The sequence below is a fragment of the Sus scrofa genome, chromosome X, assembly GCF_054392235.1.
Source record: "Sus scrofa isolate SSC_HxYL_T2T_F1_AM1 chromosome X, Sscrofa_HxYL_maternal_Yorkshire_Landrace_v2.0, whole genome shotgun sequence".
NCBI lineage: Eukaryota > Metazoa > Chordata > Mammalia > Artiodactyla > Suidae > Sus > Sus scrofa.
In genome coordinates, this window is record NC_139401.1 from 61,461,853 (window position 1) to 61,489,495 (window position 27,643).

Consider the following 27,643-nt stretch of genomic DNA (forward strand, 5'->3'; position numbering starts at 1 on the left):
CTGTACATTCATTCTAGGGTGTTTTTTACTTTAGTTATCTTATCCTTATTACTGACCAACCCATTTTTGTATTTTCTAATTCCTTGTCATAATTATCACTGTTTTTTTGTCTTTTTTTGCCATTTCTTGGGCCACTCCTGCTGCATATGGAGGTTCCCAGTCTAGGGGTCAAATCGGAGACATAGCCACCAGCCTACGCCAGAGCCACAGCAACGCAGGATCTGAGTTGTGTCTGCAGCCTACACCACAGCTCACAGCAACGCTGGATCCTTGACCCACTGAGCAAGGCCAGGGATTGAACCCGCAACCTCATGGTTCCTAGTAAGATTCGTTAACCACTGAGCCACGATGGGAACTCCTATCACCGTTTTTTTTATTCTTTCACTTAATTCAGTTAATATTCTATTACTAATGCTTTGATTTTATCTGATAGTTTATTTCTGTTTCATTTGGGTATTTAAGGGGTTTTATTTTGCTCCTTCAGTTGAAATAAATTCTGTTTTCATTTTGCTTAATTTCCTATGTCTCTATGAAATTAGAGGAAACAGGCATTCATTACAGTACTGAAGTGGTGTCTTTATGTGGAAGAATTCCTATATAGTCAGAATGTACCCAATGACTTTGGTTGGAAAACTGGATTTGATGTGAACACAGCATTTTTCCTCAAAGTGTACTGGCAGCCATCACCTTGGTAAAATGTTGTGCTGTAGATTGAGGTGTTCTGCCTGTGGCCAGGTGTGAGCTGCAGCTTCCCCATCTGCTCAGGGGCCATCAGCATTCTATCAGGTGTGAGGTAGGGTACCAAGTTGCTGAAACAGAAGCCACAAGTGTTGGGTCTGAGTCGGCTCCATTTTTTTTTAAACAAGATAGATTTACTAAGGCATCAGAGGGGGATGGGCTGAGCTCAAGATGGCACCAGCTCTGATCATGAGGAGGTACTAGGCTTATAAAGGATCTGTGGCAGGAATCTGTGGCTGGATAGTGTTCATGGTGGGAACTTGTGGCAGGAATGATGATGAAGAAGGGAAAGGTCAAGGGAGCAGTAGGGGGTCAAGTCCCATGACAGAGGACAGTTAATCCTTGTAGGAGGTTAATCTATGCAGGAAGTTGTTTTCCACAGGCCATTGTTTCTTGCTACCCAACTTGAGCATCCATACTCTAGGAGAGGGTGTCCACAGCAAGTCTTCAAGGTGAACAGCTACATTTGGGGGTTGGAAGTCTGTCTCCATCCTCCTGGGAACCTATCATTCCAGCCTTTTGTAATATGAAATAGGGGTGTTGGTCCACTCTTCTGTAGCTACTTCCTGCTGGCTAAGGGGAACAAGTACTAGGTGGCTTGACATGGTAGGTTCTGGAAAATTAGAAGGCCAGTGTTGGATGCGGAGTTGGTAATGGAAAGGCAAAGTTCCCAGTTTGGTGTTCCTGGTTGGGCTCGAGACGATTGGTGGGGAAGTGCCTAGATCAGGGGCCCAAACCTGGGTGGGATCTGGAGGTTAGCCCAGGAAGAGCTGCCCTTGCCTGCAGCTCTCCTGGTTGCAAATCCAGGAGTTTTAGTCACTGCTTACCTGCTTCCTTTTCCCTTACCATTCCCTTCCAGGTTTGGCACCAAATGTTAGGTTTGCCAAGGGAGGAATGCACAAGGCCACCTTTTGTGTGTGTGTGTGCTTTTTCCCTTCCCAGTAACAGCACACTTGCCCCAATGGGGAACAGTGCTCTGGCAAGAACAGTTGTTTTGGGCATTTTATATGAGTCTGGGTGTGGGCCCTAGCTTTCAGTCACAAAGAGATATTGGGACTGCTTCTGTACTCCCTATGGTAATGCCAGTAACAGATGCCCCACCTTGCTCAGATACCACTATCTTGGGTCTCATCCTCCTTTTTTCCTCACAGCTGAGCTCTCCCCTCACCCTCTGTCACCCCCACCTTGGTGTGAACACAGGGAAGGTGGGGACTGTGTGGACTCTGCATGGGTTGGGGCACTGACTATGTCAGTGTTGTTACAGAATTCAGGACTTCTTCCAATATGGTGCCTTTAAACGTGCAAAGTATGTTTGCCCTTGCCCTATTCAGACTACTCCTCATGTCTGAGATAATTTTGTGTCTCAAAACTTAGCTTTATCCTTGGCTATGGCAGCCCTTATGCCAGTATGGAGTTACTTTGTGAAGCAAGTGGTACTGGAATGGTCACTTGGCTCAGTCTGGGACTCATACCAGGTGGTTGCAGGAAACCATCCAGCCACCTGTGCAGTTTCAGTCTTCACTCTCTGCCTTGTTTTAGGAGTAATTCAGCATGCACGTGCTTCTCAATAGTAGAGTCTAGGCTTCCCACAGCCTTCGTACTTGTCCAACTCAGCTTCCATCCAGCCAAAGGGATTTGTCTTCCCAGTGCTGGACCTGAGGACAAGGACACCCAATATGTGGTTTGAACTGTTCACTCCTCAAGGAGAATCTCCACCTGTGTGCTCTCCCATATTCTCTGAGTCCCTTCCCTGGGGCACAGGTCTCAACTTGATTTTTTCTCTTCCATTCCTGCCTGATTCCTTGTGAATGTTTCTTACAGCCTTTTTCCCAGTCTCCAGTTAGTTTTCAGTGAGCAATTATTCCACATGTAGATGTGTTATTGATATGTTCGTGGGGGGAAGTGAGTTCTGGATCCTCCTACTCCAACATCTATCAAGATCACTCCTCCCTTTTGCTTTTCAGTTTTTGTAAATTGGGAGATCAGGTTATTCATTTTAAATCTTGTTTACTAATGTATGTGTTCAATGCTGTAAATTTCCACTTAATTACTATGTTTACATATCCTACAAATTCTAATAAGTTACAGTTTCATTTTCTTTTAGGTCAAATATTTAAAATATTTTTTTAGAAAAATTTATTATATTGATTTACAACGTTTTGTCAATTTCTGCTGTATAGCATATAGCGAAGTGACCCAGTCATTCATATATATACATATTGAATTATCCTCCATCATGTTCTTGAGACTTCATTACTAGTGTATTATTTAGAATTTTGTTGTTTATTCTGCAAGTACTTTTGGATTGTTCACTTATCTTTCTGTCATTACTTTCTAGTTAATTCATTTGTGATCTGAAAGTGATATACGATTTGTTTGGTGACCATTCTGTGTAAGTTTGAGGATAATACATATTCTACTGTTGTTTCTTGAAATATTCTATAGATGAACATTAGATCTAGCTGAATGGTAGTACTGTTCATATCAACTAGATCCTTACTGATTTTCTGTCTACTTATAGAGAGGTGATTATTTTTCTAGTAATAATAGATTAAATTATATCTTATTGCCTCAATATTTAGATGAGTTGTTGTTAGATAAATACATATTCAAGATTGCTGTTTTCCTAAATAATTGACCTCTTAAATAATACATGATGTTTTTCTTTATCCTGATAATTCTTACTCTGTAATATCCTCCATCTGAAGTTATTATAGCTAGTCCAGTTTTCTTTTTATAAATCTTAGAATTGTATAACTTTCTCCACTCCTTTTTTAACTGAAATATAAGTGGCATAACTTTTATAAGCTTAATATGTATGTATTGATTCAATACACTTATATATTGCAATATAATTACCACCATAGTGTTAACTAACACTTCTGTGGTATAACATAATTATCATTGTTTTTGTGATGAGAACATTTAAGATTTCATCTCACAAACCTTGAAGAACGTAATGCAGTATCATTAACTATAATCACAATTGTGTATGTTAGCTCTCCAGAACTTATTCATATTCTAACTGCAGTTTTGTACTCTTTGAACAACATCTCTCCAGTTCTCCAATCCCATCTGGTAATGACCACTCTTCCCACTATTTCTCTAAGTTTTTATTTTTAGGGAGTTGGAGATTGCATCCATGGCATATGGAAGATCCCAGCCCAGGGACTGAATCTGAGCCACAGTTGCAAACTACGCTGCAGCTGCAGCAATGCCTGATCCTTTAACACACTGAACAGGCCCAAGGATCAAACCTGTGGCTCTGCAGCAACCCAAGGTGCTGCAGTTGAATTCTTAACCCAATGAATCACAGCAGTGACTAAGTTTGGCTTATAAAAATTTCACACAGAAGTGTTATCATATAGTATTTTTCTTTATCTGTCTGACTTATTTATTATAGTGCCCTTAAGGTCCATCTGTAAGAATAATATTTCCTTTTTTCTCATGGCTGAATAATATTCCATTGTATACATCATGTATTCTCTATCCATTTTTCTACTTACGTTGCTTCCATATCTTGGCTATTGTGAATATTGTCACAATTAATATGAGAGTACAGCTATCTCCTCAAGAGAGTGATTTCATTTCTTTTGCACATATACTCAGAAGATGGTAGTTCTATTTTTCATTTTTTGAGAAAACTTTATACTGTTGTCCACAGTGGACATCATTGGAATTTATTAGAAATTACTTTGAATTTATAGATTGTTTTGAGTGGTATGGACATTTTGACAATTTTAATTCTTTGAAGCCACAGACATGGGATATTCTTCTATTTATTTGTTTCTTTTTCAAGTCCCTTTATCAATTTTGTACAGCTTTCAACATTTAGATCTTTCAACTCCTTGGTTAAATTTAATCCTAAGAATTTTTTGATGCTTTTATAAATGAGATTGTTTCTTACTTTCATATTTAGATAGTTTATTGTTAGATTGTAGAAACACAACTGATTTTTGTATGTTAATTCTAGATCCTGCAACTTTACTAAACTCATTAAGTTCTAATAGTTTTTTATGGAATTTTTATGATTTTCTATGTATAAAAACATGTCATCTGCAAAGAGAGACAATTTTACTTTACCCTTTTCAATTAGAATGCCTTTTATTTCTAATTGCTCTAAAACTGTTCTTACTATGTCAGATACAAGTGGTGAGAGTGGACATTCTTGTCTGTTTCTGATCCTGGCCAAAAAGCTTTGAGTGTGATGTTACCTGTGGTCTTGTCACATATGGCCTTTATTATGTTGGGTTATGTTTTATGTATACATAAATCGTTAAGGATTTTTATCATGAAAATATGTTATTTTTTTCAAATTCTTTCTCTGCATCTATTGAGATGGATATATGATTCTTATCTTTTGTTTTGTTAGTGATAGGTCACATTTATTAATTGATGTATGATGAACTATCATTTCATCCCAGGATTAAATGCCACTTGATCATGGTGTGTGATACTTTCCACGGGCTGTTGAATTATGTTTGCTAATATTTGGTTGAGGTATTTTATTTTTATGTTTATCAGGGATATTGGCTTGTAATTTTCTTTTCTTATACCGTCTTTGTTTAGTTGTGTCATCAGAGTAGTGCTGACCCTATGAAATGAGTTTAGAAGTTCTATGTGTGCTTCTATTTTTTGAAAGAGTTTTAGAAGGATGGGTATTAATTTTTCAAATGTTTGATAGAATTAACCAGCGAAAATATCTGTTCCTGGGCTTTTCATTCTGGAGAGATTTATTTTTTTATTACTGATCTATTTACTCATTATTGTTCTGTTCGGAATTTCTATTTGTTCATGATTCAGTCTTGGAAGAGTATATCTTTCTAGGAATTTATCCCTTTATACTAGGTTATTCAATTCATTGGCAGGTAAATGCTCATAGTAGGTCTTTTATGTTCCTTTGTATTCCTATAATATCACTTGTGATGTCTCCTCTTTCATTTCTGATTTCATTTATTTTAGTATTCTTTCTTTTTTTCTTACTCTAGCTAAAGTTTTGTCAGTTTTATAATTTAAAAAACTTTTTATTTCATTATTTTTTCAATTTTTTTCTAGTATCTATTTCACCGTATCACTCTGAATGCATTCAATATTATATGACAGTATGTCTTTTAATTGGTGTATGTAGACAATTTAAAGTGATTATTCATACTAGATTAATATCTTCCTATTACTGTTTTCTATTTCTTGCCCTTGTTCATTGCTTATTCTCAGTCTTACACAATTTCTCTACTTTTTTCTGGTTTTAATTTAGTTTTTGTAAAGAGAAGAAAGTTGTTTTATTAAAGAGAAGAGCATTATCTCTTAGCATGCATGTCAATAATTCTTGAGGTGTTTGTTTTCTTTTCATTTTTGTTTTATGTTTAAGGAGTTTCTCTAGAGTTCATAATATAAATTTAAAATTAACTCTTTCAAATGACTATGTCAAATAACACTATACTCTTGTATATATAGTTCAAATACTTTATAACTGAATAATCCCAATTCCTCCATGCTGCTCCTTATAAAATTGCTGTCATCCATTTCACTTATCTAGAGCAATAATCAACAAGTATAATTTTACCAATTAATTTTAAATAGTTATCAGACTAATTACAATTTTCATATTGCTATTTCCTATCAGTCTTCAGGAATGATGCATGTTGCTCATAAACTTCTAAGGGGTCATCTCTGAACTTTGTCATTGTGAGTCAATTTTACTTCATCAAATTTACTTATACATTTGATTTTCATTATTCTAGGTATCTCGGGATACTGGTATATGTTTAGGTTTGTGGTTTTGCAAGTTTCTGTCTGCTAATTTTTATTTAATGTAAAAGAAGTAGACATTAAGATAAAGATAAGGCATTCTGAAAATTAGAAAAGATTGAAGACGTTAAGTAAAATTTTGGCAATTTTAATGCTTCTGTGATAATAAACATCATTTAAGTCAATTGTTTATAGAACTAAAATTCTGTTTGTTTATTTATAAACTTGTTGAAACACACATAATAAACTAATTAGAACAGTACAGGAATTCTCCATCATCTAACCATATCATTTTTTTTCATATTTTATTTTCATTTACCTGAGTAAAGCTAATATGTTTTCTTGTTTTCAGACAGAGGAGGAGACAAGGAAGTAAATCAATGATCAGATTCAGTTATTTTTGATTAACTGACAAGAATGACTCTGACTTTCTGGAAATTACAAATGGTAAATATGGCATGAGATATATATTGCATTTTGTGTGTGTGTGTGTGCGTGTGCATGCGTGCACGTGTGTGTGTATTGGTGTTTACATGCATGTATATGTATTTTATCTTGAGTAACTGGAAATAAGAGTCCCTTTACCATTGGAATTCCCTCTTACATGCTGCATGTGATTTAGATGTTTGTAATTTTTGCTGTTCTTGTATAGTAATTGGTCTCAGCCTACTGTTATGTTATAGGGCATGGGCTTTTTTCAGCCTTACAAACTAACATCCAAAAAATCATCAGGAATTCCCATCATGGTACTGCAGAAACAAATCCAACTAGGAACCATGAGGTTGCAGGTTCAATTCCTGGCCTTGCTCAGGGGGTTAAGGATCCAGCATTGCTGTGAGCTGTGGTGTAGGTCGCGGACGTGACTCGGATCTGGTGTTGCTGTGGCTCTGGCATAGGCCAGTGGCAAAAGCTCCAATTAGACCCCTAGCCTGGGAACCTCCATATGCCATGGGTGAGGCCTTAAAAAGACAAAAGACAGAACAAATTGTCAAATTTTAAAAACTGATTACCAGCTCACCTTCATCAGGATGTTCACAGATAATAAAAATCAATACAACTCTTAAGTATTTTGATTAAATAACAAAAACTAAAGGGCCGCTATTTGCAAAAATGTTGAATTAGATGTTTTTTGACATTGATAAAGATTAGGCCAGGGACGTTTTAATTTTAAAAAATTGGATGGCCAACAAACACATGAAAAAATGCTCAACATCGCTGATTATAAGAGAAATGCAAATCAAAACTACCATGAGATACCACCTCACACCAGTCAGAATGGCCATCATTAATAAGTCCACAAATAACAAGTGCTGGAGGGGCTGTGGAGAAAAGGGAACCCTCCTGCACTGTTGGTGGGAATGTAAACTGGTACAGCCACTATGGAGAACAGTTTGGAGATACCTGAGAAATCTATACATAGACCTTCCATATGACCCCACAATCCCACTCTTGGGCATCTATCTGGACAAAACTCTACTTAAAAGAGACACGTGCACCCGCATGTTCATTGCAGCACTATTCACAATAGCCAGGATATGGAAACAATCCAAATGTCCATCCACAGATGATGGATTAGGAAGAAGTGGTATATATACACAATGGAATACTACTCAGCCATAAAAAGGAATGACATAATGCCATTTGCAGCAACATGGATGGAACTAGAGAATCTCATACTGAGTGAAATGAGTCAGAAAGACAAAGACAAATACCATATGATATCACTTATAACTGGAATCTAATATCCAGCACAAATGAACATCTCCTCAGAAAAGAGAATCATGGACTTGGAGAAGAGACTTGTGGCTGCCTGATGGGAGGGGGAGGGAGTGGGAGGGATCGGGAGCTTGGGCTTATCAGACACAACTTGGAATAGATTTACAAGGAGATCCTGCTGAGTAGCATTGAGAACTTTGTCTAGATACTCATGTTGCAACAGAAGAAAGGGGGGGGAATGTAATTGTAATGTATACATGTAAGGATAACCTGACCCCCTTGCCGTACAGTGGGAAAATAAAAAAAAATATATTAAAAAATAATAAAATAAAATAAAAAAATAAAAAAATAAAAAATTGAACAGTGTACATTACTCCGTAAACATAATAGTTGATCACATTTTAGGTTATATGTGAATTGCTCAGTGAAAAGAGTGATTGAATGAACCCACCTTTTGAATATATGTCTTCTACAAATTAACCTACTTAATGGAGCTTGAATGTGCAATGGTTTATTTATGCTCAAATGCCAATTATTTTTATTTAGTATAATTTTTTTCATTATAGCTGGTTTACAGCATTCTGTCAATTTTCTACTGTATAGCATGGTGACCCAGTTACACATACATGTATACATTCTTTTTTCTCACATTATCATGCTCCATCATAAGTGATGAGACATATTTCTCAGTGCTATGCAGCAGCATCTCATTGCTTTTATGTTCCAAATGCAATAGTCTCCATCTATTGTCCCCAAGTTCCCAATCTATCCTGCTCTCTCCCCCTCCTCCTTGGCAACCATGAGTCTATTCTCCAAGTTGATGATATTCTTTTCTGTGGAAAGGTTCATTTGTGCTGTATATTAGATTCCAGATATAAGTGATATCTTATGGTATTTGTCTTTCTTATTGTGAATTATTTCACTCAGCATGAGAGTCCTGAGTTCCATCCATGTTGCTGCAAATGGCATTATTTGGTTCTTTTTATGGCAGAGTAGTATTCCATTGTGTATATATACCACATCCTCCTAATCCAATCATCTGTTGATGGACATTTAGGTTGTTTCTATGTCTTGGCTATTGTGAATAGTGCTGCAATGAACATGAGGGTGCATATGTCTTTTGCAAGGAAAGTTTTGTCTGGATATATGCACAAGAGTGGGATAGTTGGGTTATTTGGTAGTTCTATGTATATTTTTGTAATGTACCTCCATACTATTCTCCATAGTGGTTGTACCAACTTACATTCCCATCAACACTGCAGGAGGGTTTTCTTTTCTACACACCCACTTCAGCATTTATTTATGGGCTTATTAATGATGGCCATTCTGACTGGTGTGAGGTGGTACCTCATGGTAGTTTTGATGTGCATGTCTCTAGTAATCAGTGATGTTGAGCATTTTTTCAAGTGTTTGTTGGAAATCTGTATATCTACCTTGGAGAAATGTCTATTCCGGTCGTTTGCCCATTTTTCCATTGAGTTGTTGGCTTTTTTGCTGTTGAGTTATATAAGTTGCTTGTATATTCTAGAGATTAAGCCCTTGTCAGTGGCATCATTTGAAACAATTTTCTCCCATTCTGAAAGTTGTCTTTTTTGTTTTCTTGTTGGTTTCCTTTGCTGTGCAAAAGCTTGTCAGTTTGATTATGTCCCACTGGTTTATTTTTGCTTTATTTCTGTTGCTTTGGGAGACTGACCTGAGAAAATATTCATGAAGCTGATGTCAGAGAATGTTTTGCCTATGTTCTCTTCTGGGAGTTTGATGGTGTCTTGTCTTACATTTACGTCTTTAAGACATTTTGAGTTTATTTTCATGCATGGTGTGAGGGTGTGTTCTAGTTTCATTGATTTGCATGCAGCTGTCCAGGTTTCCCAGCAATACTTACTGAAAAGACTTTTTCCCAATTTATATTCTTGCCTCCTTTGCCAAGGACTAATTGACCATAGGGGTCTGGGTTTATGTCTGCATGCTCTATTCAGTTCCCTTGGTCGGTCTGTCTGTTTTGATACCAGTACCACACTGTTTTGATGAATGTGGCTTTGTAGTATTTCTTGAAGTCCAGGAGAGTTATGTCTTCTGCTTGGTTTTTGCTTCTCAGGATTGCTTTGGTAATTCTGGGTCTTTTGTGGTTCCATATAAATTTTTGGATAGTTTGTTCTAGCTCTGTGAAAAATGTCCTGGGTAATTTGATAGGGATTGCATTGAATCTGTAGATTGCTTTGGGTAGTATGGCCATTTTTACAATATTAATTGTTCCAACACAGGAGCATGGAATATCTTTCCATCTTTGCATCATGTTTCATCTTCTCAATTAATGTTTTACAGTTCTCAGCATATAGGTCTTTCATCTTCTTGGTCAGGTGTATTCCCAGGAATTTGATTTATTGAGGGGGTGCAATTTTAAAAGGTATTGTATTTTTGTATTCTTTTTCCTATATTTCATTGTTAGTATACAGAAATGTGACTGATTTCTGAAAGTTAATCTTATATCCTGCTACTTTCCTGAATTTTTTTAACAGTTCAAGAAGTTTTTGGGTTGAGTCCTTGGGGTTTTATATTTGTATTTTCATGTCATCTGCAAACAGGGACAATTTTACCTTTTCTCTTCCAATTTTGATGCCTTTTATTTCTTTTGCTTTTCTGATTGCTGTGGCTAGGACCTCCAGTTCTATGGTGAATAATGGTGAGAGTGGGCATCCTTGTCTTGTTCCAGATTTTAGTGGGAAAACTTTAAGCTTTTCTCCATTGAGCATTACATTTTCCGTGGGCTTGCTATAAATGGCTTTAATTATGTTAAAGTATGTTCCCTCTATGCCCACTTTGGTAAGAGTTTGTATCATGAATGGATGTTGGACTTTTTCAAATGCTTTCTCTGCATCTGTTGAGAGGATCATGTGGTTTTTCACTTTTCTTTTGTTAATGTGGTGTGTGACATTGATTGATTTGAGTATGTCGAACCATCCTTGTGAACCTAGGATGAATCCCACCTGGTCGTGGTGTACAATCTGTTTGATATGCTGTTGGATTCGGTTAGCTAAAGTTTTGTTGAGAATTTTTGCGTCTATTCATCAAAAATATTGGCCTATAGTTTTCTTTTTTGCTGGTATCTTGTCTGGTTTTGGAATTAGGGTGATGGTGGCATCAAATAATGTCTTTGGGAGTGTTCCTTCTTCTTCTTCAACCTTTTGAAAGAGTTTAAGGAGGATGGGTATAAGTTCCTCTTTGTATGTTTGGTAGAATTCGCTTGTGGGGTCATCTGGTCCTGGACTTTGTAGGGAGTGTTTTTATGACGTATTGAATTTCATTTCTAGTGACCAGTGTGTTCAGTTGATCTATTTCTTCTTGATTCAGTTTTGGCAATCTGTATGTCTAGGTTCTCAAATTTGTTTGTACTTAATTATTCACACTATTCTCTCATGGCTTTTTGTATTTATGCAGTATCCGTTGTGACTTCTCCTTTTTCATTTCTTATTTTATTTATCAAATACCAATTCTAACATACAGTATCCATCTATCTAAGTAGCACCCCCATCATTTAAAATCATATATGTTTTTGTGGGTAAAAAGCACATAATATAAAAATTACCATATTACCCACTTTTAAGTGTATAGTTCAGTAGTGTGATGTCAAGGAATGCATCCCCAACAATACTATTATTCCATGTCCAGTGTGGAAACATCCGCAACTGAAAAAAAAAAAAAAAAAAGAGAGAGAGGAAACTTGAGTTCTGTGCTCAGAAGCCCAAGCATGAAATGGGCTTTTAGGCCCTTCTTTTATTGAGAATCTTACAAGTGCCTACGTGTTCCCGTAGCCCTGCACCCAGTTAAAGGTTAAACAGATACGATCAAATGGAAATAGCTATGGATTATAAACTGCAGGGTTTGTAACAGTCACCATACCCTCATATGCAAGATATTCTGGTCAAAGGTCTTTTTTCTAAACCACCAGAATGGGGTCAATTTCCTGTTTGTTCCCCTAGTACAATCAATCTCTGCAAGAGGCTTGATGGCATTTGGCCAAGCCCCAAGTCTATTCTTAATCTATAGGTGGCATTCTGCCTGAGAGGCCTAGGTGGCATTCTGCCTGAGAGGCCTAGGTGGCATTCTGCCAGAGTTCACATGATTCTAAACCTATGCTATTTTCTTACATCATCTCTGGCAGTGTGAAAGCATATTACCTTTTGCAACAGATCTCCTGAATTTTCTCATCTTGCAAGACCCATACTCTATACCCATTAGATATTAACTGCCCATTTTCCCCTTCCCGTAGTGCTAGGAAACCGGCTTTTTACTTTCTTTCCATATAAATTTGATTACTACTCTCTGTTTTTTTTAATGTTCAGGAACTCTAATGTTTGGTGCATATATTTATAATTATATCTTCCTGGTGAATTGACTCATTATTATATAATGTCTACCTTTTGTTGCAGTAGTTTTTTCCTTAAAAGTCTATTTTATCTGATATTAGTTTATACACCTCTGCTCTCTTTTAGTTACCATTTATGTGGCATATCTATTTCCATCATTTCACTTTCAGTGTATATGTCTCCTTAAGATATAAAGGGAGTCTCTTTTATTTTTTTCTGTGTAAAATTTTATTGTAAACATTAGCTGTTTCATCCTTTAGAGAAAGAAGAAAGTAAGCATCAATACAAATCTTACGGAGGAAAAGATAGTTAATCTTTATAAGCATGCATAAACATTATGTAGAAAACTTTTAACTTACTAAACATATTTAAATTGAGGAAGTTACTAGGTAGATGCATTTTCCTCTGTAGACTTAGCTTTATCTTCAGTTACCATTTTCCGCGACCTTTCCAATAGCTTATTCCATATTGTAAAATGTGCTCTTAAGTGCACAGGTAAAGAGAGACCCTGGAATCTTTGTACAAGACTCGACTGGGTCTGAAGATTATGAACTGCTGATACTTCATACTGGAAACAAATACTTTTTCTTGGAATAAGAAGGCCCTCGCTCTAAAGTGAGTCTCTTTTAGATTCTGCATAATTGAATTCTGTTTTTATCCATTCAGTTGTACTATGTATTTTGATCAGGGAGTTTAATTCATTTAGATTTAATTATTAATAGGAAATTACTTACTATTGTCATGTACATTTTTTGTCTTTTTTACTCATTTCCTCTCATTTTTTCTGTGTATATTTTAAAGATAATTTCATTGTGGTTACCATGTAATTATGTAAAACAACTGTTTTTATAACAGTCTGTTTGAACCATATCAATTTAACTTCGATTGCTTACAAAACTGCTCCTTTACAGCTCTGCTCCCTACTTTGTTATTTATGACAAAAAATACATTTTCATATAGTCATATAGTGTGAATGTGTACCCATTAGCATAGACTTATGCTTATTCTTATACTTTTGTCTTTTAAATTCTGTAAAAGAATTAAAGAGAAATTACACACCAAAATTACAATAACATAGGTATCAATATTTATTCATGTATTTACTTTTACTGGAGAACTTTATATTTTCACATAACTTCATATAGCTGTTTACCGTCCTTTCCTTTCAACTAGACGGATGCCCTTTAGCTTTTCTTTTCTTTTTTTTTTTTTTAACTGTAGGACTAATGTTTACTTATCTTGGAAAGTCATAATTTCCCCTTCATTTTTGAAGGACAGTTTTACTGGATATGGTATTTTTCATTGATAAGCTCTTATTGAGTTTAGAATATACCATTTCACTGCTTTCTGGCTTGCAAGATTTCTCCTGAGAAATCCTCTGATAATCTTAGAGACACCCCCTTTTCTGTGGCAAATTGCTTTTCCCTTGTTGCTTTCAAGATTCTGTTTGTCTTTGACTTTTGAGAGTTTGATTTTGTGTCTTGGCATGAGTCTCTGAGTTTATCCCGGTTGGAATTTTGTGAACTTATTGAATTTTTATGTGCCTTTCTTTCCTCAGATTTGATCATTATTGTTTCTAATAAGCTCTGTGCTCCTTTCTCTATCTCTTATCATTCTGGGACTCCCATATTGTATGTATTAACCTACTTGATGGTATCACATATGTTCCTTAGGCTTTATTCACATTTCTTTATTCTTTATTTTTTTCATTTTGCTCCTCTGACTTGATAATTTTAAATAAATAACTCTTATTTAAGTTTGCTAATTCTTTCTTCTGACTAATCAAGGCTTCTGTTGAACTCTAAATAAATTTTCAATTCAGCTTTTGTATTTTTTAGCTCCAGAATTCTGTTTGGTTCTACTTTATAGTTTCTATCTTTGTTGATAGCCTCATTTTGATCATTTACCATTTTCCTGATTTCATTTAGTTGTTTATCAGTATTATCATTTAGCTCATTTTTAAGATGGTTATTTTAAATTTTTGTCGTGTAAATTAGAGATCTACTGTTCTTTAGGATCTGTTTCTGGAGAATTATTGTGTTCCTTTGAATTGGGCCATTTCTTCATTTCTTTGCCTTGCGATTTTTGTTTTTGGCATTTCATAAAAAGCTCCACCTCTTCCATCCTCACAGTTGGTTTTGTGCAGGTAAAGAATTTCTGAAGTCAGCCCAGCTAGAGGTTCTGAAATATCTCCAGTCTTTTCTAGGGATATGTCCCATTTGTATTTGTGCATGTATTTTTATTCCAGGATATACAACTGCCTTTATCTTTCTTAATTTCCCTGAGAGGCTAACTGATTCTCCTTCTCAGGAGGTTTTGGTTTCAGTTTCTATTGTATGTCTTTGTCTGTTATCTCTTGCTTGCCTGGTACCTATCTCCTGAACTGTAGATTCCTTGCTATTATAATAAGTCCAACACCATGTTTACCTTTCTTTCAATCAGTCCTTTATCTGGTATTCAAATATCCTTCTGTTACTCATTGGTTCCTGATTCAGACAAAAGAGAAACCAGACCCTTGGGAAGCTCTAAGATGAGCCAGAAATTTGAATGCAAGTTCTGTTCTTTACATCTCAAGAGTGGTCTATGAATTAGGAAGCTTACTCCCAATTATGCAGTGCTGAGCTAGGTGGTGGTTGGGGGGGGCAAAGGCTAAGAAAAATGCCATACATTTACCTTTTTGGTGCAGTTTTTCTTGGTTTTGCCTTTGCTTGTGTGCTTCAGATTCTTAACTGGTTTCTACAGTTATAAAAGTAGTTTGGTTCTTATATTTTTGTTAATGTCTCTGTGGGGGAACAAGGGCTTGGATCTTATTTTCTTATTCCACCATCTTGCTGACATGACCTAATTCACATCATTTTGAAATCATTTATGTGCTAATTTTTGTTTGCCCATGGGTGAAGGAGCAAAATGGATTAGAGAAAAACTGACTGCTCTTACAAATTTCGTACTAACTTTTGTTTCATCTGGTCTTTCATGACCATCACAAGGGGATCTCACAATAAACATAATATCTGCAGAGGTTTTAGATTTTACTTAGGATCTCTGTCACTTTCTATTTTCATTTCAACAAGAAACATTTACTATCCACAGTACTGGCATTTACTGACCAGATACATTTACTAACCAGGTAGAAGGCATTGTTTTAGGTACTGTGAGTACAAAGATATGAGTCTAATTTTTCTGTCTGAATTTACTTAGTCTACCAACAGAATAGTTACTTTGCTTTATTCATAAAGTTTTTCTTTTGAAGTAACTTTAGACTCATAGGAACTTGAAAACACAGTACAGAGGGATTATATATGCCCTTCACTTATTTTGTTTTATCAGATACATTTTATCTAACTACAGTATAATATCAATACCAGAAAATTGATATTAATATAAAGTATGTTTATTCATCTTTATTATTTTATCTCATGTGTAGATTCATGTAACCGCCACCACAGTCAAGGAACAAAAAAATTAGACCACCAGAATCTCCTCTTGCGATCCCTTTATAGTGAAACTTACCCTCCTTGCTCCCATTTTCCTATTATACCTAACCAATGTTTTCTGTTTCTATAATTTTTTCATTACTACCATATTTTGTATATCATGCAATATGTGATCTTTTGAGATTGACTTTGTTTTAGTCAACATAATGCCTTTAAGAGCCATCCAGGTTTTTCTGTGTTCAATAATTTATCTCTTCTTGTTACTGTGTGGCATTCTATAATACAGATGTATAATGGTATTTTTAACTGTTTAACTAATGTAGGATATTTTGGTTGTTTTTATTTTGGGGCTATTATGAATGAAACTGTGTGAAAAATTGTGTTCACCTGTCTATATAGCCCTAATTTTGCCAATATTTTCTGTTTGTAGCTTGTCCTTTTTTTTTCCTCACAGAGCAAAAAAAATTTACATTTAAATCTATGATTTCTTTTTCTTTTTTTTATTTTTCTACCTCTTGAGTTATTAACTATTTTGAGTTCATTTTTGTATAAAGTGTGAGATTTATATGGAAGTACATCTAATTTTTTGGTTGCTAAGTAACCAATTGCTCCAGAATCATTTGTTGAAAAAACTGTCTTTAATTTGGCCACTTATGGGTTCTCTGTTAAGTTCCCTTGATCTGTGTCTATACCTCTGCAACTACCACTTACACTTGATTACTGAGGCTACTTAATTCATCTTAAAAATAGGTAGTATGAGTTCTCCCACTCTATTCTTATTCTTCAAAATTATTTTAGATCTCCTAGCACCATTCTTTTCTCATACTCATTTTAGAATAATCTTGTCTATCTTTATGAAGACTCTTGCTAGGATTTTTTAATTAACATCTTAAAGTTTATTTTTTTATTTCATTTTTAAAAATTTTATTGGAATATGGTTGGTTTACAATGTTGTGTTAGTTTCAGGTGTACAGCAAAGTGAATCAGATATATTACATATATATGCATATATACATATATATATATTCAGATTCTTTTCCCATAGAGGTTATAAAACAGTGCTGAGTAGATATCCCTGCATTTTACAGTAAGTCCTTGATAGTAATCTCTTTTATATATACTAGTGTGCCTATGTTAATCTCAAATTCCCAATTCATTCCTCCCTGCAACTTTCCCACTTTGGTAACCATAAGTTTGGTTTCACAATCTTTGAGTCAGGTTCTGTTTTGTGAATAAGTGCTTTTGTATCATTTTTTTTGTTTGTTTTTGTTTGTTTGCTTCCTCATTGGTAACTTTATTTTTTTCATTTTTATTTTTTTTTAATTATCCCACTGTACAGCAAGGGGATCAAGTTATCCTTACATGTATACATTACAATTACATTTTTGCCCCACACTTTGTTCTGTTGCAATATGAGTATCTAGACAAGGTTCTCAATGCTATTCAGCAGGATCTCCTTGTAAATCTATTCCAAGTTGTGTCTGATAAGCCCAAGCTCCTGATCCCTCCCACTCCCTCCCCCTCCCAGCAGGCAGCCACAAGTCTTTTCTCCAAATCCATGATTTTCTTTTCTGAGAAGTTCATTTCTGCTGTATATTAGATACCAGATATGAGTGATATCATATAGTATTTGTCTTTGTCTTTCTCACTTATGTCACTCAGGATGAGAGTCTCCAGTTCCATCATGTGGTGCAAATGGCATTATGTTGTTCTTTTCTATGGCTGAGTAGTATTCCATTGTGTATATATCCAATCATCTGTTGATGGACATTTGGATTGTTTCCATGTCCTCGCTATTGTGAATAGTGCTGCAGTGAACATGCGGGTGCACGTGTCTCTTTTAAGTAGGGCTTTGTCCGGATAGATGCCCAAGAGTGGGATTGTGGGGTCATATGGAAGGTCTATGTATAGATTTCTCAGGTATCTCCAAACTGTTCTCCATAGTGGCTGTACCAGTTTACATTCCCACCAACAGTGCAGGAGGGTTCCCTTTTCTCCACAGCCCCTCCAGCACTTGTTATTTGTGGATTTATGAATGATGGCCATTCTGACTGGTGTGAGGTGGTATCTCATGGTTGTTTTGATTTGCATTTCTCTTATAATCAGCAATGTTGAGCATTTTTGAATGTGTTTGTTGGCCCTCTGTATATCTTCCTTGGAGAACTGTCTATTCAGGTCTTTTGCCTATTTTTCCATTGATTGATTGGTTTTTTTTGCTGTTGGGTTGTATAAGTTGTTTATATAATCTAGAGATTAAGCCCTTGTCAGTTGCATCATTTGAAACTATTTTCTCCCATTCTGGAAGTTGTCTTTTTGTTTTCTTTTTGGTTTCCTTTGCTGTGCAAAAGCTTTTCAGTTTGATGAGGTCCCATGGGTTTATTTTTGCTCTTATTTCTGTTGCTTTGGGAGACTGACCTGAGAAAATATTCATGAGGTTGATGTCAGAGAGTGTTTGGCTTATGTTTTCTTCTAGGAGATTGATGGTGTCCTGTTGTATATTTAAGTCTTTCAGCCATTTGGAGTTTATTTTTGTGCATGGTGTGAGGGTGTGTTCTAGTCTCATTGCTTTGCATGCAGCTGTCCAGGTTTCCCAGCAATGCTTGCTGAATATCTTTCTTTTTCCCATTTTATGTTCTTGCCTCCCTTGTCAAAGATTAATTGACCATAGGTGTCAGGGTTTATTTCTGGGTTCTCTATTCTGTTCCATTGGTCTGTCTGTCTGTTTTGGTCCCAGTACCACACTATTTTGATGACTGTGGCTTTGTAGTATTTCTGGAAGTCTGGGAGAGTTATGCCTCCTGCTTGGTTTTTGTTTCTCAGGATTGCTTTGGCGATTCTGGGACTTTTGTGGTTCCATATAAATGTTTGGATTGTTTGTTCTAGTTCTGTGAAAATGTCATGGGTAATGTGATAGGGATTGCATTGAATCTGTAGATTGCTTTGGGTAGTATGGCCATTTTTACAATATTGATTTTCCCAATCCAGGACCATGGAATATCTTTCCATTTCTTTACATCTTCTTTGATTTCTTTGATTAAAGTTTTATAGTTCTTGGCATATAGGTCCTTTACCTCCTTGGTCAGGTGTATTCTGAGGTATTTGATTTTGTGAGGTGCAATTTTAAAAGGTATTGTATTTTTGTATTCCTTTTCTAATATTTCTTTGCTGGTATACAGAAATGCAACTGACTTCTGAATGTTCATCTTATATCCTGCCACTTTGCTGAATTGATTAATCAGTTCAAGTAGTTTTGGGGTTGAGTCCTTAGGGTTTTCTATGTATAGTATCTTCTCATCTGCATACAGTGAGAGTTTTATCTCTTCTCTTCCTATATGGATGCCTTTTATTTCTTTTGTTTGTCTAATTGCTGTGGCTAGGACTTCCAAAACTGTTTTGAAGAGCAGTGGTGAGAGTGGGCATCCCTGTCTTGTTCCAGATTTGAGTGAGAAGGCTTTCAGTTTTTCCCCATTGAGGATTATATTTGCTGTGGGTTTATCATAAATGGCTTTGATTATATTCAGGAATGTTCCCTCTATACCCACTTGGGCGAGGGTCTTGATCATGAATGGATGTTGGAGTATGTCAAATGCTTTTTCTGCGTCTATTGAGATGATCATATGATTTTTGACTTTTCTTTTGTTAATGTGGTGTATGATGCTGATTGATTTGCGTATGTTGAACCATCCTTGTGAACCTGGGGTGAACCCAACCTGGTCATGGTGTATAATTTTTTTGGTATGTTGTTGGATTCGGTTGGCTAAAATTCTGTTGAGAATTTTTGCATCTATCTTCATCAATGATATTGGGCGATAGTTTTCTTTTTTGGTGGTATCTCTGCCTGGTTTTGGAATGAGGGTGATGGTGGCCTCATAGAATGTCTTTGGGAGTATTCCTTCTTCTTCAACCTTTTGAAAGAGTTTCAGGAGGATGGGCACCAATTCCTCTTTATATGTTCGATAAAATTCGCCTGTGAAGCCATCTGGTCCTGGGCTTTTATTTGTAGGGAGTGATTTTATGACCTCTTCAATTTCATTTCTAGTGATCGGTCTGTTCAGTTGGTCTGTTTCTACTTGATTCAGTTTTGGCAGGCTGTAAGATTCTAGAAAATTGTCCATTTCTTCCAGATTGTCAAACTTGTTGCCGTATAGTTGTTCATAGTATTCTCTAATGGTTTTTTGTATTTCTGCTGTATCTGTTGTGATTTCTCCTTTTTCATTTATAATTTTGGTGATTTGGGTTCTTTCTCTCCTCTTTTTAGTGAGTCTGGCCAGGGGTTTGTCAATTTTGTTTACCTTTTCAAAGAACCAGCTCTTCGTTCTATTAATTTTCTCTATTGTTTTGTGAGTCTCTATTTTATTGATTTCTTCTTTGATCTTTATGATTTCCTTCCTTCTGCTGACTTTAGGCCTTTTTTGTTCTTCTTTTTCTAATTCGTTTAGGTGGAGGGTTAAGTTGTCCATTTGGGATCTTTCTTTTTTTTTGAGAAAGGCCTGGATTGCTATACATTTCCCTCTGAGCACTGCTTTCGCAGCATCCCATAGATTTTGAGAGGTTGTGTCTTCATTATCATTTGTTTCAAGGTAGTTTTTAATTTCCTTCTTGATTTCCTTATTGACCCATTGGTTTTTTAGTAGCATGCTGTTTAGTCTCCATGTAGTAGGTTTTTTCTCTTTCCTTTTCCCATGGTTGGTTTCTAATTTCATGGCGTTGTGGTCAGAGAGGATACTTGAGATAATTTCTATGCTCCTAAATTTATTGAGATTCGCTTTGTGTCCCAATATGTGGTCGATTCTTGAGAATGTTCCATGAGCATTTGAGAAGAATGTGTATTCTGATTGTTTTGGATGTAGTGTCCTGAAGATATCAGTTAAGTCTAACTTTTCCATTGTTTCCTTTAGGATCTCTGTTGTTTTATTGGTTTTCTGTCTAGAGGATCTGTCCATTGATGTGAGGGGGGTATTAAGGTCTCCTACTATGATTGTATTCTCATCAATATCTCCCTTTATGTCTGTTAATATTTGTTGTATGTATCTGGGTGCTCCTATATTTGGGGCATATATGTTGACGATAGTAACATCCTCTCCTTGGATGGATCCCTTAATCATTAAGTAGTGTCCTTCTTTGTCTTTCTTTATGTCTTTTGTTTTAAAGTCTATTTTGTCTGATATGAGCGTTGCGACTCCTGCGTTTCTGTCATGTCTATTGGCGTGAAATATTTTCCCCCAGCCTTTCACTTTCAATCTATATGTATCCTTTGTCCTAAGGTGAGTTTCTTGTAGGCAGCATATTGAAGGTTTTTGCCTTTTTATCCACTCAGCCACTCTGTGTCTTTTGATTGGGGCATTCAGTCCACTGACATTTAGGGTGACAATTGATAGATGATTATTTATTGCCATTTGAACCTCGTGTTCCAGTTGAGTCTATGGTTCTCCATTCTTACTTTTTTTTTTTTTTTTTTTTTTTTTGCTTGGATGGTCTCCTGTTATTATCTGCTTGAGTGTATTTTTTTTTCATTTTTTGCAAATGCAATATTTGCTTGTGGCTTGTGGTTGCCCTGTTTTTTCAATATGCTAGCCCCTTCCCATAATTGTGTGTTTTAGCCTGATGGTCCTGTAAGTTCAAACACTTCATTACTATATTAAAATTGAGAAGAGAAACATACAAACAAACAAACAAAAAGGGTTATTTATTTCCTAACATCCCTTGCCCACATTTTATGGTTTTGATGACTCTTTTTTATTTTTTTCTTTTTAATTTTATTTTGTTTGAAGCATGTTCATGATTAAATCTGTATGCTGGCTTATTTGAGTGACTGCTCTCTGATTGCGGTTTCCTCAGTCCTAGTTCTTCCTCCTCTTCTTTTTTTTTTTTTCTTTTTTCTTCCCTTTCCTTCCTTTCTTTTTGGTTTAGAGAAGCCCTTTCAATATTTCCTTGAACCTGGGTTTTGTGTTGCTGTATTCTTTAAGTTTTTGTTTGTTGGGAAAAATTTTTATTTCCCCTTCTATTTTAAATGATATTCTTGCTGGATAGAGTATTCTAGGTTGCATATTTTTTCCTTTGAGCACTTTAAATATCTCTTGCCATTCCCTGCTGGCCTGTAGTGTTTCTGTAGACAAATCAGCTGATATTCTTATGAGGGTTCCCTTGTAGGTAACATTCTGCTTTTCTCTTGCTGCCTTTAGGATCCTCTCTTTATCACTAACTTTTGCCATTTTTATTATGATGTGTCTTGGTGTGGGTCTGCTTGGGTTCAGTTTGTTTGGGGCCCTCTGTGCTTCTTGTATCTTGAGCCCAGTATCCTTTAGATTTGGGAAGTTTCCAGCGATAATTTCTTCAAATATATTTTCCATCCCCTTATCTTTTTCTCCTCCTTCTGGAATTCCTATTATGCGTAGATTGGCCCGCTTTATATTATCCCATAGGTCTCTTATATTACTTTCCAGTTTTTTGATTTGGTTTTCTGTCTGTTGACCAGATTGAGTGATTTCCATTATTCTATCTTCCATATCACTGATTCATTCTTCTGCATTATTCATTCTGGTTTTTACTGCCCCTAGTTCAGTTTGCATCTCTGCAAATGAATGTTCTAGTTTTTCTTGGCTCCTCCTTATATTTTCTAGTTCCTTTCTGAGGGTATCTGCATTACTGTTCATATCTTCTCTTCATTCCTTCAGTATTTTCACTATTTCCCTTTTGAACTCCAGGTCTGTCAGACTGCAGAGATCTGTTTCATTGTTGACTGTTTTAGGTGAGTTCTCCTGTTGGTTTGACTGGGAGTGGTTTCTCAGCTTCTTCATCTTGCTTGTTGTTTTCTTTCTCCTGAAGGAGTTGTACTCTCCGTGATCGGGCAGTGTTTGCCTTGTCACTGCCGTGGAATATTTCCTGAGGGCTGGCGTTGTTGGTCAATCTTTTTTGAGGCAGTGTGGTTTTTCTGGAGTGTTGATGGGGCTAACAGTGTTTCTTTGAAGCAAAGGAGGACTTCCTGAGGGCAGACAGGACTGGGAGGTCCACACCACGATGGTAGCAGATTTCACTTGGTCATGCAGAGCTTGCTCTGGTGTTTTTAGGCTGTGGGGTTCTTGCAGGGGGTTGGCGGTGTTGGGCAGCTGTTCCTCAGGAGTGCAGCACCCCCTGGGGGCTGTAGCAGCTATCTGGGTCACTGAGAACCTAAGAGGCTCTTCCCTAGGGCAGCCCAACTCAGAAGGACGGCCTGAGAATGTAGGCGGATCTTTTCACAGTCTGGCCGAGCTTGTTGCAGCTTTTCTGGGCTCCAGGGGCTCCTCCAGGGGTCTGGTGGTGCTGTGCAGCTATTCCGTGGGAGTGGGGCACCCCCTGAGGGCTTGGGCGTGTAGCAGGGATGCTGGAAACCCAAGAGGCTCCTCCCCGGGGTAGCCTGACTCAGAAAAACTGTCCGAGAATTAGGCAGATCTATTCACGGCCTGGCTAGGCTTGTTCTAGCTTTTCTGGGCTGCAGGCCTTTTCTCGGGGGCTCCTGGTGTTTGGTGCTGCTCTGCGGAAGTGTAGCCCCTCCAAAGGGCAAGCAGGCCTGTACAGGGACAGCCCCTGCGGTGGTAGGCTTCAGGCAATTGTTGAGGCCAGCCCTCCTGGATGGCAGGGAACCCGAGGTTCGGCCAGAGCATAGGGGGTGGCGGGGGTGGGGAAGAGGGGATGCACTGGGAAGCAGAGCTTTCAGCTAGCTAGCGGGCCTGTTAGCTTGCTGTGGCGTTGGGGGTATTCTATGGGGACCCACCCCTTCTTCTCTCCCCTCCCAGCCCGGGCACAGACCAGGCTCTTCTCCCAGGTTCCCTCTGAGGCGGCTTTCCACTTCCCCGCCCCTATAGTATTGCTCCCTTCCTCTGCGACAGCTTTGTTTTCTAGTCTCCCAGGCAGTCTCTGCCCCTTCAAATGGTTTCTAGACCTCCCAAGCAGTTTCTGCTCCACCCTGCTTCCCCAGCCCTTTCTCAGGGACTAACCTCTGGAGCCGAGGTCCCGGTGCCCAGCCCCTACCCAGGCGTCTCCAGGCCCTTTCTCGGGGACTAACCTTCAGAGGCGAGGTCTCGGTCCCCAGCCCCCACCCAGGCATCCCCCTGGCCCTTTCTCGAGGACTAACCTTCGGAGGTGAGGTCTCAGTGCCCAGCCCCCATCCAGGCGTCCCCCGGCCCCCTCCCAGGGACTAACCTCTGGAGCCGAGGACTCGGTGCCCAGCCCCCACCCAGGTGTCTCAATTTTTGGTGACTGTGCCCGTAGTTCAGATGGTCCATTCGGTTCTTAATTGGCTTTTCCGTACTCCAACTTACTGCTACACTCTTCTCTGCATCTGGAGATTCCTCCGGTTCATTTGATCTTTCCCCCGTGTAGGTGACTTTCTAGGGTGCAGGATCCCTTTCTCCTCTGCAGTCCCTTTCGGGAGTGCCCATCCCGCTTGGATTCACCTTCTCTCACTCTCCTCTTTTCTCTTGTTCTGCCCAGTAATGTCACGAACTTCTTGCCGTTATTGGAGTTTAGGTTCCTCTGCCAGCGATTGGTTGCTGTTCTGTGCGAGTCATTTATTCTGTAGATGTGCTTTTTTTGTTGTGTTTGTGGGAGAGGGCGAGCATGTCCCCCTACTCCTCCGCCATTTTGTCCTCTCTCCAATTTTCTTTTTTGATGTTATCTTTGTCTGATTTTGATATGAGGGTGATGGTGGCCTCATTGAATGAGCTTGTATTTCTTCCTCTGCTATTTTGGAAGATTTTCAGAAGAATACGTGTTAACTCTTCCCTGAATGTTTGAAAGAATTTGCCTTTAAAGCTATCAGATGTTGGACTTTTTTGTTTTGGAAGATTTTTAATCTCATTTTCAATTTCAGTACTTGTGATTGGTCTATCTTTCTATTTCTTACAGGGTACAGTCTTTGTAAGAATCTGTCCATTTCTTTTAGGTTGTCCATTTCATTGATCCTTTGTATTTCTGTGGTGTCAGTTTTAACTTCTCCTTTTTCATTTCTAATTTTATTGATCTGAATACTCTCCCCCTTTTTTTGTTGATGAGTCTGACTGAGTTCATCAATTTTGTTGATCTTTTCAAATAATAAACTTTTGCTTTCATTGATCTTCTTTATTGTTTTCTTAATTTAATTAAAATATATATATATATGCCATCCCTCTTCTTTCTGTCCTCCACCATGTCTATAGAGAAGTTGGCTGATAATCTTACTGACACCCAATTATATTTGATAAGTGAAATATGTTTTCCTGCTTTCTAAATTCTCTCTTTGTGTTTTGCCTTCAACAGTTTAATTAAAATCTGTCTCTTGTGAATCTCTTTGTGTTTGTCCTGCTTGGATTCCATTGAGCTATTTGAATTTGTAGATTCATGTATTTTATCAAATTTGTGTATTTAGATTATTATTTATTCAAATATACTTCCTACTCCCTTTTCCCTCTTCTTTCCTTCTGCAACTCCAGGTATGTATATGTTGGTATGTTTGACAGTCTCCAAGAAATGTCTCAGGCTCTTTCCATTTTAATTCATTTTTTTCTCTCTGCTCCTCAGACAGGATTATTTCAATTGACTTATCTTCATGCTTGCTGATTCTTTATAATGCCTGCTTATATTTGCAGTAGAATCTTTCTAGCTAATTGTTTTTATTACAGTTATGTTTTTTCAGTCTCTTAATTTCCTTTTGGTTTATTTTTACAATTACTGTTTTTATTGATAGCTTCTATTTATGGGATGACATTTTGTGGTTTCTTTTAGTTGTTTATACATGGTTGCCTTTGGTTTGTTGTGTATATTTAAATAGTTGATTTAAAGTTTTGTTTAGCAATCCCAATATCTGGGCTTCCTCTGGGTCAGTTTCTGTTAATTTTTTAATCATGTATGGGCCATACATTCTTTTCTCTTTGTATACCTTGTAATTTTTTTGTTGAAAACTAAATATTTTATGTTATACTATATCAAGTGTTGAAATTATAATTTTCCTCCTCCCTGGAGTTTCTTGTTAATGTATATTTTAATAGTTGTTCCTTGGTAAATTTTCTGAACTATTTTTACAAGTTTTATATATTTGTCATGTGTGGACACTGAAGTTTATATTCCATTAGCTTAAAAGTCAGATAGTGATTCAGTAGTGATTTCCTTATGCCTGAAACCAAAAATATAAAAATAACTCTCCCAGTCTTTGCAGGCAGCCTCTTTGTGTATGTTGGAATACATCCTCCTTACTCAGCTAAGCAGTTTACAACACTTCCATAGCTTCTACTTCCTCCTGGTTAGGAACTTGAATATCAGCCCATAGGTGAGAGCTTAAGATTTTTGTAGGTCTTTTGAGCAGGCACTTGCCTCTTGGCTTTCTTGTGTCTTTCTTCATTTCTAGAAATATGTTGGGGCTTTTAAAGGCCTTTATTCCACAAAGTGTTTCATTCCCTACCCTTTGTTCTCAAGAATTTTGGCTTTTATATTGTTTTCCTCAGCTCTTACACCTTTCTCCAGGACTCAGTAGCTAGTACATTTGTCTTTAAATATTTTAGATGAATGTCTCCTGGGTCACTGCTTAAGCCCTTTTAGAATTCTAAATTACACAAAATAAAAGCAAGACCTTTGAGCTGGATGTTCAAGGAGCTATAAGTCAAAAACAATAACCTCAATTCGTTTAGAATAAGAGCTGTACTGACATCCCCATTACTAGGATCATGCACCAAGAATATAGGTTTCTGTCTTTAAGATGGACACGAAACTATGTCACAGTGGTGGAGGTGGGGGTTTGAGGCCAGGGTAAGTCTAGATGCCACAAAGTTCTCTTATTGAGGTTCAGATAAATTTTTTTGATTAAAAAGTTCCCTAGAGTGACATCATTAAGATATAAAGCCAGGAGGTACTGACATTCATCTCTTCAAAAACAACAAAACAATAAATAAAACCTATAAACCAATGAAAATATCTCTGGGGAAACTCTGGACTATAATGAATAACCAGCAAGTACTCAAAATCTGAACTCAAAACCTCAGGAAGGCATAGGAAGATTTTACCTTTATCATACAATGCCCCAGTCAAGAGCAGTTTGATGCCAGGAGGGATCCCCTTGGACATATTTCATCCCATGGGAGAATGTTAATCTAAAATACTCCAGCAAGCCTCATTGCTGTGGATATTGTAGCCTTTGCTCCTGAGAACTTCCACAGCCTTTACCAATGCTGATCCTAGCTGATGGAGCTTCCCAGAGTCCCCATTGTGACATATCCCCCTGAAGCTGGTGTTGCTACTATGGTGAGACCTTCTCTTAAGGACTGTAATCACTACTGTTCCCTGTTGTCAAGGTTTAGGACATCATAGTTCCTTGCCATCTATGCAGCTGGAGCTGGGATCCCAGGTCAGAAATTAGATCTTTCATTTTGGGGACTTAACAGCCATTGCTCTGAGGCCCACTCCTGGGTCCCAGATTGTGACTTTGGCCTGCCATTGCTGGGAAAGGGCTAATGCTACTCTGCATCATTCCCCTTGGCTCCCAACATGCCACTTTAATGGGCCATGGCTAGGGACATGCCACTGTTGTTCTGCAACTGCACACTTCGGGAAGAGTTGGGACTTTAACCTACTGTTCATGGGCCATGCTGCTCCTGAACCCTGCCACCCTGAACAAAGGCCACCACTGAATCTTGTCAT

General features: G+C 37.3%; 1 protein-coding gene across 5 annotated transcripts in view; it reads left to right on the forward strand.

Moving 5' to 3' along the window:
* The window catches only part of ZC3H12B (zinc finger CCCH-type containing 12B), a 518,944-nt gene that overhangs the window by 264,732 nt on the left and 226,569 nt on the right, over window positions 1-27,643 (forward strand). For 4 of the 5 annotated variants that reach the window (XM_085007254.1, XM_085007255.1, XM_085007253.1 and 1 more), the window contains exon 2: window positions 6,839-6,933. The exons of the other annotated variant lie outside the window; for it this stretch is intronic. The gene's annotated coding sequence lies outside the window, so the exon portion shown is untranslated. The remainder of the gene's footprint in view (window positions 1-6,838; window positions 6,934-27,643) is intronic. 5 annotated transcript variants of the gene reach the window in all.